We start from the raw sequence: 13,672 nt of genomic DNA, 5'->3' as shown, positions 1-13,672 counted from the left end.
GGGCCGGATTTGAGACTGTGCAAGCTGGGCTACCGCACAGGGCCCCCAATTTAAGAGGGGCCAAATTTTTAGAGGCCCAATATTTAATATTTACCTAGCTAGTTTAGAATAAAAATTAAAAAGTTTACAATTGATTTTAAAAGGTTTTATGAAGTGATGGTAGAAATGTGTATTTGTTGTATTTAACTTGAAGGTCAAAGGTTCGAAACTCGCATATGTTAGTTTTTATAAATTAAGATTTTGGGGGCCTCAGTTATTTACTATAAAGGGCCACAAAAACTAAAATCCGGCCCTGTACATGTATAATGTGGAGAGGATATTGGATATAAACCAATATTTATCTGTTTGGAAGAATTTATTTTAGGGGTTATGACATATTTTAAGTTGAAACCATGCTATAACTTCTATTTGGTAAAACAATGAAAGTTTTAAATAATAGTTTACTTTGAAATGCTACCCAAAGTAGCATTTAAAATGAGATGAAAATTAAATTTTCAACTACTTACGAGCGGGTTTATGTGTATATAAATGAAAATTTTAGCCACTTATGGATTGAAGAAATATACAAATATGAAAAAATTAATATAAATCAAATTTTTAACCACTTACGAGATCAAGAAAATACAACTTTGTTAAACCTACAATTTCAATCACCGTCTGTGGGGATCGAACCCACGACCACGAGATTAAAAGCCACGCGCTCTACCACTGAGCTAAGAAGGCCTACTCAATAATATGCATATATAGTTTAGGAGAGGATATTGGATATAATCCAATATTATCTTGTTTGGTAGAATTTATTTTAGAGATTATGACATATTTTAAGTTGAATCCAAGCTATAACTTCTATTTGGTAAAACAAAGAAAGTTTAAAATACTAGTTATTTTGAAACGCTACCTAAGTAGCATTTAAAATGAGATGAAAATTGAATTTTCAACTACTTACGAGAGGGTTTATCGGTATATAAATAAAAATTTTAACCACTTATGGATTCAACAAATATAGAAATATGACAAAATTAGTATGAATCAAATTTTAACCACTTACGAGACGAAGAAAATACAACTTTGATAGTGTTACAATTTCATTCACCGTCTGTGGGGATCAAACCAACAACCACGTGGTTAAAAGCCACGCGCTCTACCACTGAGCTAAGAAGGCCAACTCAATTATATACATGTATAATGTGGGAGAGGATGTTGGATATAAACCAATATTTATCTTGTTTGGAAGAATTTATTTTAGGGGTTATGACATATTTTAAGTTGAAACCATGCTATAACTTCTATTTGGTAAAAAAAATGAAAGTTTTAAATAATAGTTTACTTTGAAACGCTACCCAAAGTAGCATTTAAAATGAGATGAAAATTAAATTTTCAACTACTTACGAGCGGCGGTTTATGTGTATATAAATGAAAATTTTAGCCACTTATGGATTGAAGAAATATACAAATATGAAAAAATTAATATAAATCAAATTTTAAACCACTTACGAGATCAAGAAAATACAACTTTGTTAAACCTACAATTTCAATCACCCGTCTGTGGGGATCGAACCCACGACCACGTGGTTAAAAGCCACGCGCTCTACCACTGAGCTAAGAAGGCCTACTCAATAATATGCATATATAGTTTAGGGAGGATATTGGATATAATCCAATATTATCTTGTTTGGTAGAATTTATTTTAGAGATTATGACATATTTTAAGTTGAATCCAAGCTATAACTTCTATTTGGTAAAACAAAGAAAGTTTAAAATACTAGTTAATTTTTGAAACACTACCCTAAGTAGCATTTAAAATGAGATGAAAATTGAATTTTCAACTACTTACGAAGAGGGTTTAAGGGTATATAAATAAAAATTTTAACCACTTATGGATTCAACAAATATAGAAATATGACAAAATTAGTATGAATCAAATTTTTAACCACTTACGAGACGAAGAAAATACAACTTTGATAAAGTTACAATTTCATTCACCGTCTGTGGCGATCAAACCAACAACCACGAGGTTAAAAGCCACGCGCTCTACCACTGAGCTAAGAAGGCCAACTCAATTATATACATGTACAGGGCCGGATTTGAGACTGTGCAAGCTGGGCTACCGCACAGGGCCCCCAATTTAAGAGGGGCCCCAAATTTTAGAGGCCCCAATATTTAATATTTACCTAGCTAGTTTAGAAATAAAAATTAAAAGTTTACAATTGATTTTAAAAGGTTTTATGAAGTGATGGTAGAAATGTGTATTTGTTGTATTTTAACTTGAAGGTCAAAGGTTCGAAACTCGCATATGTTAGTTTTATAAATTAAGATTTTGGGGGCCTCAGTTATTTACTATAACAGGGCCACAAAAACCTAAAATCCGGCCCTGTACATGTATAATGTGGGAGAGGATATTGGATATAAACCAATATTTATCTTGTTTGGAAGAATTTATTTTAGGGGTTATGACATATTTTAAGTTGAAACCATGCTATAACTTCTATTTGGTAAAACAATGAAAGTTTTAAATAATAGTTTACTTTGAAATGCTACCCAAAGTAGCATTTAAAATGAGATGAAAATTAAATTTTCAACTACTTACGAGCGGGTTTATGTGTATATAAATGAAAATTTTAGCCACTTATGGATTGAAGAAATATACAAATATGAAAAAATTAATATAAATCAAATTTTTAACCACTTACGAGATCAAGAAAATACAACTTTGTTAAACCTACAATTTCAATCACCGTCTGTGGGATCGAACCCACGACCACGTGGTTAAAAGCCACGCGCTCTACCACTGAGCTAAGAAGGCCTACTCAATAATATGCATATATAGTTTTAGGAGAGGATATTGGATATAATCCAATATTATCTTGTTTGGTAGAATTTATTTTAGAGATTATGACATATTTTAAGTTGAATCCAAGCTATAACTTCTATTTGGTAAAACAAAGAAAGTTTAAAATACTAGTTAATTTTGAAACGCTACCCTAAGTAGCATTTAAAATGAGATGAAAATTGAATTTTCAACTACTTACGAGAGGGTTTATCGGTATATAAATAAAAATTTTAACCACTTATGGATTCAACAAATATAGAAATATGACAAAATTAGTATGAATCAAATTTTTAACCACTTACGAGACGAAGAAAATACAACTTTGATAGTGTTACAATTTCATTCACCGTCTGTGGGGATCAAACCAACAACCACGTGGTTAAAAGCCACGCGCTCTACCACTGAGCTAAGAAGGCCAACTCAATTATATACATGTATAATGTGGGAGAGGATGTTGGATATAAACCAATATTTATCTTGTTTGGAAGAATTTATTTTAGGGGTTATGACATATTTTAAGTTGAAACCATGCTATAACTTCTATTTGGTAAAAAAATGAAAGTTTTAAATAATAGTTTACTTTGAAACGCTACCCAAAGTAGCATTTAAAATGAGATGAAAATTAAATTTTCAACTACTTACGAGCGGGTTTATGTGTATATAAATGAAAATTTTAGCCACTTATGGATTGAAGAAATATACAAATATGAAAAAATTAATATAAATCAAATTTTTAACCACTTACGAGATCAAGAAAATACAACTTTGTTAAACCTACAATTTCAATCACCGTCTGTGGGGATCGAACCCACGACCACGTGGTTAAAAGCCACGCGCTCTACCACTGAGCTAAGAAGGCCTACTCAATAATATGCATATATAGTTTAGGGAGGATATTGGATATAATCCAATATTATCTTGTTTGGTAGAATTTATTTTAGAGATTATGACATATTTTAAGTTGAATCCAAGCTATAACTTCTATTTGGTAAAACAAAGAAAGTTTAAAATACTAGTTAATTTTGAAACGCTACCCTAAGTAGCATTTAAAATGAGATGAAAAGTGAATTTTCAACTACTTACGAGAGGGATTATGGGTATATAAATAAAAATTTTAACCACTTATGGATTCAACAAATATAGAAATATGACAAAATTAGTATGAATCAAATTTTTAACCACTTACGAGACGAAGAAAATACAACTTTGATAGTGTTACAATTTCATTCACCGTCTGTGGGGATCAAACCAACAACCACGTGGTTAAAAGCCACGCGCTCTACCACTGAGCTAAGAAGGCCAACTCAATTATATACATGTATAATGTGGGAGAGGATATTGGATAAAAACCAATATTTATCTTGTTTGGAAGAATTTATTTTAGGGTTATGACATATTTTAAGTTGAAACCATGCTATAACTTCTATTTGGTAAAACAATGAAAGTTTTAAATAAGAGTTTACTTTGAAACGCTACCCAAAGTAGCATTTAAAATGAGATGAAAATTAAATTTTCAACTACTTACGAGCGGGTTTATGTGTATATAAATGAAAATTTTAGCCACTTATGGATTGAAGAAATATACAAATATGAAAAAATTAATATAAATCAAATTTTTAACCACTTACGAGATCAAGAAAATACAACTTTGTTAAACCTACAATTTCAATCACCTTATGTGGGGATCGAATCCACGACCACGTGGTTAAAAGCCACGTGCTCTACCACTGACCTAAGAAGGCCTACTTCATAATATGCATATATAGTTTAGGAGAGGATATTGGATATAATCCAATATTATCTTGTTTGGTAGAATTTATTTTAGAGATTATGACATATTTTAAGTTGAATCCAAGCTATAACTTCTATTGGTAAAACAAAGAAAGTTTAAAATACTAGTTAATTTTGAAACGCTACCCTAAGTAGCATTTAAAATGAGATGAAAATTGAATTTTCAACTACTTACGAGAGGGTTTATGGGTATATAAATAAAAATTTTAACCACTTATGGATTCAACAAATATAGAAATATGACAAAATTAGTATGAATCAAATTTTTAACCACTTACGAGACGAAGAAAATACAACTTTGATAGTGTTACAATTTCATTCACCGTCTGTGGGGATCAAACCAACAACCACGTGGTTAAAAGCCACGCGCTCTACCACTGAGCTAAGAAGGCCAACTCAATTATATACATGTATAATGTGGGAGAGGATATTGGATATAAACCAATATTTATCTTGTTTGGAAGAATTTATTTTAGGGTTATGACATATTTTAAGTTGAAACCATGCTATAACTTCTATTTGGTAAAACAATGAAAGTTTTAAATAAGAGTTTACTTTGAAACGCTACCCAAAGTAGCATTTAAAATGAGATGAATATTAAATTTTCAACTACTTACGAGCGGGTTTATGTGTATATAAATGAAAATTTTAGCCACTTATGGATTGAAGAAATATACAAATATGAAAAAATTAATACAAATCAAATTTTTAACCACTTACGAGATCAAGAAAATACAACTTTGTTAAACCTACAATTTCAATCACCGTATGTGGGATCGAATCCACGACCACGTGGTTAAAAGCCACGCGCTCTACCACTGACCTAAGAAGGCCTACTCAATAATATGCATATATAGTTTAGGAGAGGATATTGGATATAATCCAATATTATCTTGTTTGGTAGAATTTATTTTAGAGATTATGACATATTTTAAGTTGAATCCAAGCTATAACTTCTATTTGGTAAAACAAAGAAAGTTTAAAATACTAGTTAATTTTGAAACGCTACCCTAAGTAGCATTTAAAATGAGATGAAAATTGAATTTTCAACTACTTACGAGAAGGTTTATGGGTATATAAATAAAAATTTTAACTACTTATGGATTCAACAAATATAGAAATATGACAAAATTAATATGAATCAAATTTTTAACCACTTACGAGATCAAGAAAATACAACTTTGTTAAACCTACAATTTCAATCACCGTCTGTGGGGATCGAACCCACAACCACTTGGTTAAAAGCCACGCGCTATACCACTTAGCTAAGAAGGCCTAGTCAATAATATGCATATATAGTTTAGGAGAGGATATTGGATATAATCCAATATTATCTTGTTTGTAAGAATTTATTTTAGAGATTATGACATATTTTAAGTTGAATCCAAGCTATAACTTCTATTTGGTAAAACAAAGAAAGTTTAAAATACTAGTTAATTTGAAACGCTACCCTAAGTAGCATTAAAAATAAGATGAAAATTGAATTTTCAACTACTTACGAGAGGGTTTAAGGGTATATAAATAAAAATTTTAACCACTTATGGATTCAACAAATATAGAAATATGACAAAATTAGTATGAATCAAATTTTTAACCACTTACGAGACGAAGAAAATACAACTTTGATAGTGTTACAATTTCATTCACCGTCTGAGGGGATCAAACCAACAACCACGTGGTTAAAAGCCACGCGCTCTACCACTGAGCTAAGAAGGCCAACTCAATTATATACAAGTATAATGTGGGAGTGGATATTGGATATAAACAAATATTTATCTTGTTTGGAAGAATTTATTTTAGGGGTTATGACATATTTTAAGTTGAAACCATGCTATAACTTCTATTTGGTAAAACAATGAAAGTTTTAAATAATAGTTTACTTTGAAACGCTACCCAAAGTAGCATTTAAAATGCGATGAAAATTGAATTTTCAACTACTTACGAGCGGGTTTATGGGTATATAAATGAAAATTTTAACCACTTATGGATTCAACAAATATACAAATATGACAAAATTAATATAAATCAAATTTTTAACCACTTTAGAGATCAAGAAAATACAACTTTGTTAAACCTAAAATTTCAATCACCGTGTGTGGGGATCGAACCCACGACCACGTGGTTAAAAGCCACACGCTGTACCACTGAGCTAAAAAGGCCTAGTCAATAATATGCATGTATAGTTGAGGAGAGGATATTGGATATAAACCAATATATATCTTGTTTGGAAGAATTTATTTTAGAGATTATGACATATTTTAAAGTTGAAACCAAGCTATAACTTCTATTTGGTAAAATAAAGAAAGTTTAAAATTATAGTTTACTTTGAAACGCTACCCAAAGTTACATTTAAAATGAGATGAAAATTGAATTTTCAACTACTTACGAGCGGGTTTATGGGTATATAAATGAAAATTTTAACCACTTATGGATTCAACAAATATAGAAATATGACAAAATTAGTATGAATCAAATTTTTAACCACTTACGAGACGAAGAAAATACAACTTTGATAATGTTACAATTTCATTCACCGTCTGTGGCGATCAAACCAACAACCACGTGGTTAAAAGCCACGAGCTCTACCACTGAGCTAAGAAGGCCAACTCAATTATATACATGTATAATGTGGGAGGGGATATTATCTTGTCTGGAATAATTTATTTTAGGGGTTTATGACATATTTTAAGTTGAAACCATGCTATAACTTCTATTTGGTAAAACAATGAAAGTTTTAAATAGTAGTTTACTTTGAAACGCTACCCAAAGTAGCATTTAAAATGAGATGAAAATTAAATTTTCAACTACATACGAGCGCGTTTATGTGTATATAAATGAAAATTTTAGCCACTTATGGATTGAAGAAATATACAAATATGAAAAAATTAATATAAATCAAATTTTTACCACTTACGAGATCAAGAAAATACAGCTTTGTAAAACCTACAATTTCAATCACCGTCTGTGGGGATCGAACCCACGACCACGTGGTTAAAAGCCACGCGCTCAACCACTGAGCTAAGAAGGCCAACTCAATAATATGCATGTATAGTTGAGGAGAGGATATTGGATATAAACCAATATATATCTTGTTTGGAAGAATTTATTTTAGAGATTATTACATATTTTAAATTGAAACCAAGCTATAACTTCTATTTGATAAAATAAAGAAAGTTTTAAATAATAGTTTACTTTGAAACGCTACCCAAAGTAGCATTTAAAATGAGATGAAAATTGAATTTTCAACTACTTACGAGCGGGTTTATGGGTATATAAATGTAAATTTTAACCACTTATGGATTCAACAAATATACAAATATGACAAAATTAATATAAATCAAATTTTTAACCATTTACGAGATCAAGAAAATACGACTTTGTTAAACCTACAATTTCAATCACCGTCTGTGGGGATCGAACCCACTACCACGTGGTTAAAAGACACGCGCTCTACCACTAAGCTAAGAAGGCCTACTCAATAATATGCATATATAGTTTAGGAGAGGATATTGGATATAATCCAATATTATCTTGTTTGGAAGAATTTATTTTAGAGATTATGACATATTTTAAGTTGAATCCAAGCTATAACTTCTATTTGGTAAAACAAAGAAAGTTTAAAATACTAGTTAATTTTGAAACGCTACCCTAAGTAGCATTTAAAATGAGATGAAAATTGAATTTTCAACTACTTACGAGAGGGTTTATCGGTATATAAATAAAAATTTTAACCACTTATGGATTCAACAAATATAGAAATATGACAAAATTAGTACGAATCAAATTTTTAACCACTTACGAGACGTAGAAAATACAACTTTGATAATGTTACAATTTCATTCACCGTCTGTGGGGATCAAACCAACAACCACGTGGTTAAAAGCCACGCGCTCTACCACTAAGCTAAGAAGGCCAACTCAATTATATACATGTATAATGTGGGAGAGGATATTGGATATAAACCAATATTTATCTTGTTTGGAAGAATTTATTTTAGGGGTTATGACATATTTTAAGTTGAAACCATGCTATAACTTCTATTTGGTAAAACAATGAAAGTTTTAAATAATAGTTTACTTTGTAACGCTACCCAAATTAGCATTTAAAATGAGATGAAAATTAAATTTTCAACTACTTACGAGCGGGTTTATGTGTATATAAATGAAAATTTTAGCCACTTATGGATTCAAGAAATATACAAATATGAAAAAATTAATACAAATCAAATTTTTAACCACTTACGAGATCAAGAAAATACAACTTTGTTAAACCTACAATTTCAATCACCGTATGTGGGGATCGAATCCACGACCACGTGGTTAAAAGCCACGCGCTCTACCACTGACCTAAGAAGGCCTACTCAATAATATGCATATATAGTTTAGGAGAGGATATTGGATATAATCCAATATTATCTTGTTTGGTAGAATTTATTTAGAGATTATGACATATTTTAAGTTGAATCCAAGCTATAACTTCTATTTGGTAAAACAAAGAAAGTTTAAAATACTAGTTAATTTTGAAACGCTACCCTAAGTAGCATTTAAAATGAGATGAAAATTGAATTTTCAACTACTTACGAGAAGGTTTATGGTATATAAATAAAAATTTTAACTACTTATGGATTCAACAAATATAGAAATATGACAAAATTAATATGAATCAAATTTTTAACCACTTACGAGATCAAGAAAATACAACTTTGTTAAACCTACAATTTCAATCACCGTCTGTGGGGATCGAACCCACAACCACGTGGTTAAAAGCCACGCGCTATACCACTTAGCTAAGAAGGCCTAGTCAATAATATGCATATATAGTTTAGGAGAGGATATTGGATATAATCCAATATTATCTTGTTTGTAAGAATTTATTTTAGAGATTATGACATATTTTAAGTTGAATCCAAGCTATAACTTCTATTTGGTAAAACAAAGAAAGTTTAAAATACTAGTTAATTTTGAAACGCTACCCTAAGTAGCATTAAAAATAAGATGAAAATTGAATTTTCAACTACTTACGAGAGGGTTTAAGGGTATATAAATAAAAATTTTAACCACTTATGGATTCAACAAAATATAGAAATATGACAAAATTAGTATGAATCAAATTTTTAACCACTTACGAGACGAAGAAAATACAACTTTGATAGTGTTACAAATTTCATTCACCGTCTGAGGGGATCAAACCAACAACCACGTGGTTAAAAGCCACGCGCTCTACCACTGAGCTAAGAAGGCCAACTCAATTATATACAAGTATAATGTGGGAGTGGATATTGGATATAAACAAATATTTATCTTGTTTGGAAGAATTTATTTTAGGGTTATGACATATTTTAAGTTGAAACCATGCTATAACTTCTATTTGGTAAAACAATGAAAGTTTTAAATAATAGTTTACTTTGAAACGCTACCCAAAGTAGCATTTAAAATGCGATGAAAATTGAATTTTCAACTACTTACGAGCGGTTTATGGGTATATAAATGAAAATTTTAACCACTTATGGATTCAACAAATATACAAATATGACAAAATTAATATAAATCAAATTTTTAACCACTTTAGAGATCAAGAAAATACAACTTTGTTAAACCTAAAATTTCAATCACCGTGTGTGGGGATCGAACCCACGACCACGTGGTTAAAAGCCACACGCTGTACCACTGAGCTAAAAAGGCCTAGTCAATAATATGCATGTATAGTTGAGGAGAGGATATTGGATATAAACCAATATATATCTTGTTTGGAAGAATTTATTTTAGAGATTATGACATATTTTAAGTTGAAACCAAGCTATAACTTCTATTTGGTAAAATAAAGAAAGTTTAAAATTATAGTTTACTTTGGAAACGCTACCCCAAAGTTGCATTTAAAATGAGATGAAAATTGAATTTTCAAACTACTTACGAGCGGGTTTATGGGTATATAAATGAAAATTTTAACCACTTATGGATTCAACAAATATAGAAATATGACAAAATTAGTATGAATCAAATTTTTAACCACTTACGAGACGAAGGAAATACAACTTTGATAATGTTACAATTTCATTCACCGTCTGTGGCGATCAAACCAACAACCACGTGGTTAAAAGCCACGAGCTCTACCACTGAGCTAAGAAGGCCAACTCAATTATATACATGTATAATGTGGGAGAGGATATTATCTTGTCTAGAATAATTTATTTTAGGGGTTATGACATATTTTAAGTTGAAACCATGCTATAACTTCTATTTGGTAAAACAATGAAAGTTTTAAAATAGTAGTTTACTTTGAAACGCTACCCAAAGTAGCATTTAAAATGAGATGAAAATTAAATTTTCAACTACATACGAGCGCGTTTATGTGTATATAAATGAAAATTTTAGCCACTTATGGATTGAAGAAATATACAAATATGAAAAAATTAATATAAATCAAATTTTTACCACTTACGAGATCAAGAAAATACAGCTTTGTAAAACCTACAATTTCAATCACCGTCTGTGGGGATCGAACCCACGACCACGTGGTTAAAAGCCACGTGCTCAACCACTGAGCTAAGAAGGCCAACTCAATAATATGCATGTATAGTTGAGGAGAGGATATTGGATATAAACCAATATATATCTTGTTTGGAAGAATTTATTTTAGAGATTATTACATATTTTAAATTGAAACCAAGCTATAACTTCTATTTGATAAAATAAAGAAAGTTTTAAATAATAGTTTACTTTGAAACGCTACCCAAAGTAGCATTTAAAATGAGATGAAAATTGAATTTTCAACTACTTACGAGCGGGTTTATGGGTATATAAATGTAAATTTTAACCACTTATGGATTCAACAAATATACAAATATGACAAAATTAATATAAATCAAATTTTTAACCATTTACGAGATCAAGAAAATACGACTTTGTTAAACCTACAATTTCAATCACCGTCTGTGGGGATCGAACCCACTACCACGTGGTTAAAAGACACGCGCTCTACCACTAAGCTAAGAAGGCCTACTCAATAATATGCATATATAGTTTAGGAGAGGATATTGGATATAATCCAATATTATCTTGTTTGGAAGAATTTATTTTAGAGATTATGACATATTTTAAGTTGAATCCAAGCTATAACTTCTATTTGGTAAAACAAAGAAAGTTTAAAATACTAGTTAATTTTGAAACGCTACCCTAAGTAGCATTTAAAATGAGATGAAAATTGAATTTTCAACTACTTACGAGAGGGTTTATCGGTATATAAATAAAAATTTTAACCACTTATGGATTCAACAAATATAGAAATATGACAAAATTAGTACGAATCAAATTTTTAACCACTTACGAGACGAAGAAAATACAACTTTGATAATGTTACAATTTCATTCACCGTCTGTGGGGATCAAACCAACAACCACGTGGTTAAAAGCCACGCGCTCTACCACTAAGCTAAGAAGGCCAACTCAATTATATACATGTATAATGTGGGAGAGGATATTGGATATAAACCAATATTTATCTTGTTTGGAAGAATTTATTTTAGGGGTTATGACATATTTTAAGTTGAAACCATCCTATAACTTCTATTTGGTAAAACAATGAAAGTTTTAAATAATAGTTTACTTTGTAACGCTACCCAAATTAGCATTTAAAATGAGATGAAAATTAAATTTTCAACTACTTACGAGCGGGTTTATGTGTATATAAATGAAAATTTTAGCCACTTATGGATTCAAGAAATATACAAATATGAAAAAATTAATATAAATCAAATTTTTAACCACTTACGAGATCAAGAAAATACAGCTTTGTTAAACCTACAATTTCAATCACCGTCTGTGGGGATCAAACCCACAACCACGTGGTTAAAAGCCACGCGCTCTACCACTAAGCTAAGAAGGCCTACTCAATAATATGCATGTATAGTTGAGGAGAGGATATTGGATATAAACCAATATATATCTTTTTTGGATGAATTTATTTTAGAGATTATGACATATTTTATGTTGAAACCAAGCTATAACTTCTATTTGGTAAAATAAAGAAAGTTTTAAATAATAGTTTACTTTGAAACGCTACCCAAAGTAGCATTTAAAATGAGATGAAAATTGAATTTTCAACTACTTACGATCGGGTTTATGGGTATATAAATGGAAATTTTAGCCACTTATGGATTCAACAGATATACAAATATGACAAAATTAGTATAAGTCAAATTTTTAACCACTTACGAGATCAAGAAAATACAGCTTTGTTAAACCTACAATTTCAATCACCATCTGTGGGGATCGAACCCACGACCACATGGTTAAAAGCCACGCGCTCTACCACTGAGCTAAGAAGGCCTACTCAATAATATGCATATATAGTTGAGGAGAGGATATTGGATATAATCCAATATTGGTAAAAGTATCTACAAGGTCCTTGTACTATAGCGTTTTGTTGAATTTAGTCCTTATACCTTTATCTTGTTCAATTTAGTCCCTGTACTTTCAAAAGTTGTGCAATTAAGGACAATAGTTAACGGTGTTAATATTATCGTTAACTTATGATACGTGACGCTGACGATATTTATATTCCTAGTCATATATTACTTTATAAATATTTAAAATTAATTATTTTTACCACTAATATATTAAATTAGTATGTCCAAAATAAATAATTACAACTATGTTCTTAATAAGATTTAGACAATTGTCCTTAGCTTCACCACTTTTTAAAGTAGAGGGACTAAATTGAACACAATAAAGGTATAAGGACTAAATTGAACAAAATACGATAGTATAAGGACTTCATAGGTACTTTGACCTCCAATATTATCTTGTTTGGTAGAATTTATTTTAGAGATTATGACATATTTTAAGTTGAATCCAAGCTATAACTACTATTTGGTAAAACAAAGAAAGTTTAAAATACTAGTTAATTTTGAAACGCTACCCTAAGTAGCATTTAAAATGAGATGAAAATTGAATTTTCAACTACTTACGAGAGGGTTTATGGGTATATAAATGAAAATTTTAACCACTTATGGATTCAACTGTCACGCCCCACTTTTAGGACATGACCCGGCCGT

The 13,672-nt window shown here is 30.4% G+C and overlaps 9 non-coding genes across 9 annotated transcripts; all 9 read right to left on the bottom strand.

Moving 5' to 3' along the window:
- Window positions 1–651: 651 nt before the first annotated feature.
- On the bottom strand, window positions 652–723 carry TRNAK-UUU. Its single transcript has one exon. It is a non-coding gene; the product is annotated as a tRNA-Lys (tRNA).
- An 813-nt stretch (window positions 724–1,536) lies between these two features.
- TRNAK-UUU lies at window positions 1,537–1,609 on the bottom strand. Its single transcript has one exon. It is a non-coding gene; the product is annotated as a tRNA-Lys (tRNA).
- Window positions 1,610–2,732: 1,123 nt separating this feature from the next.
- On the bottom strand, window positions 2,733–2,803 carry TRNAK-UUU. The gene has a single exon. It is a non-coding gene; the product is annotated as a tRNA-Lys (tRNA).
- Window positions 2,804–3,617: 814 nt separating this feature from the next.
- Window positions 3,618–3,689, bottom strand: TRNAK-UUU. The gene has a single exon. It is a non-coding gene; the product is annotated as a tRNA-Lys (tRNA).
- A 3,888-nt stretch (window positions 3,690–7,577) lies between these two features.
- TRNAK-UUU lies at window positions 7,578–7,649 on the bottom strand. The gene has a single exon. It is a non-coding gene; the product is annotated as a tRNA-Lys (tRNA).
- A 1,696-nt stretch (window positions 7,650–9,345) lies between these two features.
- Window positions 9,346–9,417, bottom strand: TRNAK-UUU. The gene has a single exon. It is a non-coding gene; the product is annotated as a tRNA-Lys (tRNA).
- Window positions 9,418–11,101: 1,684 nt separating this feature from the next.
- TRNAK-UUU lies at window positions 11,102–11,173 on the bottom strand. The gene has a single exon. It is a non-coding gene; the product is annotated as a tRNA-Lys (tRNA).
- A 1,256-nt stretch (window positions 11,174–12,429) lies between these two features.
- TRNAK-UUU lies at window positions 12,430–12,501 on the bottom strand. The gene has a single exon. It is a non-coding gene; the product is annotated as a tRNA-Lys (tRNA).
- Window positions 12,502–12,872: 371 nt separating this feature from the next.
- TRNAK-UUU lies at window positions 12,873–12,944 on the bottom strand. The gene has a single exon. It is a non-coding gene; the product is annotated as a tRNA-Lys (tRNA).
- Window positions 12,945–13,672: the final 728 nt, after the last annotated feature.

The sequence above is a fragment of the Ipomoea nil genome, unplaced genomic scaffold, assembly GCF_001879475.1.
Source record: "Ipomoea nil cultivar Tokyo-kokei standard unplaced genomic scaffold, Asagao_1.1 scaffold2223, whole genome shotgun sequence".
Classification (NCBI taxonomy): Eukaryota; Viridiplantae; Streptophyta; class Magnoliopsida; order Solanales; family Convolvulaceae; genus Ipomoea; species Ipomoea nil.
This window is presented reverse-complemented; position numbering and strand designations above follow the sequence as displayed.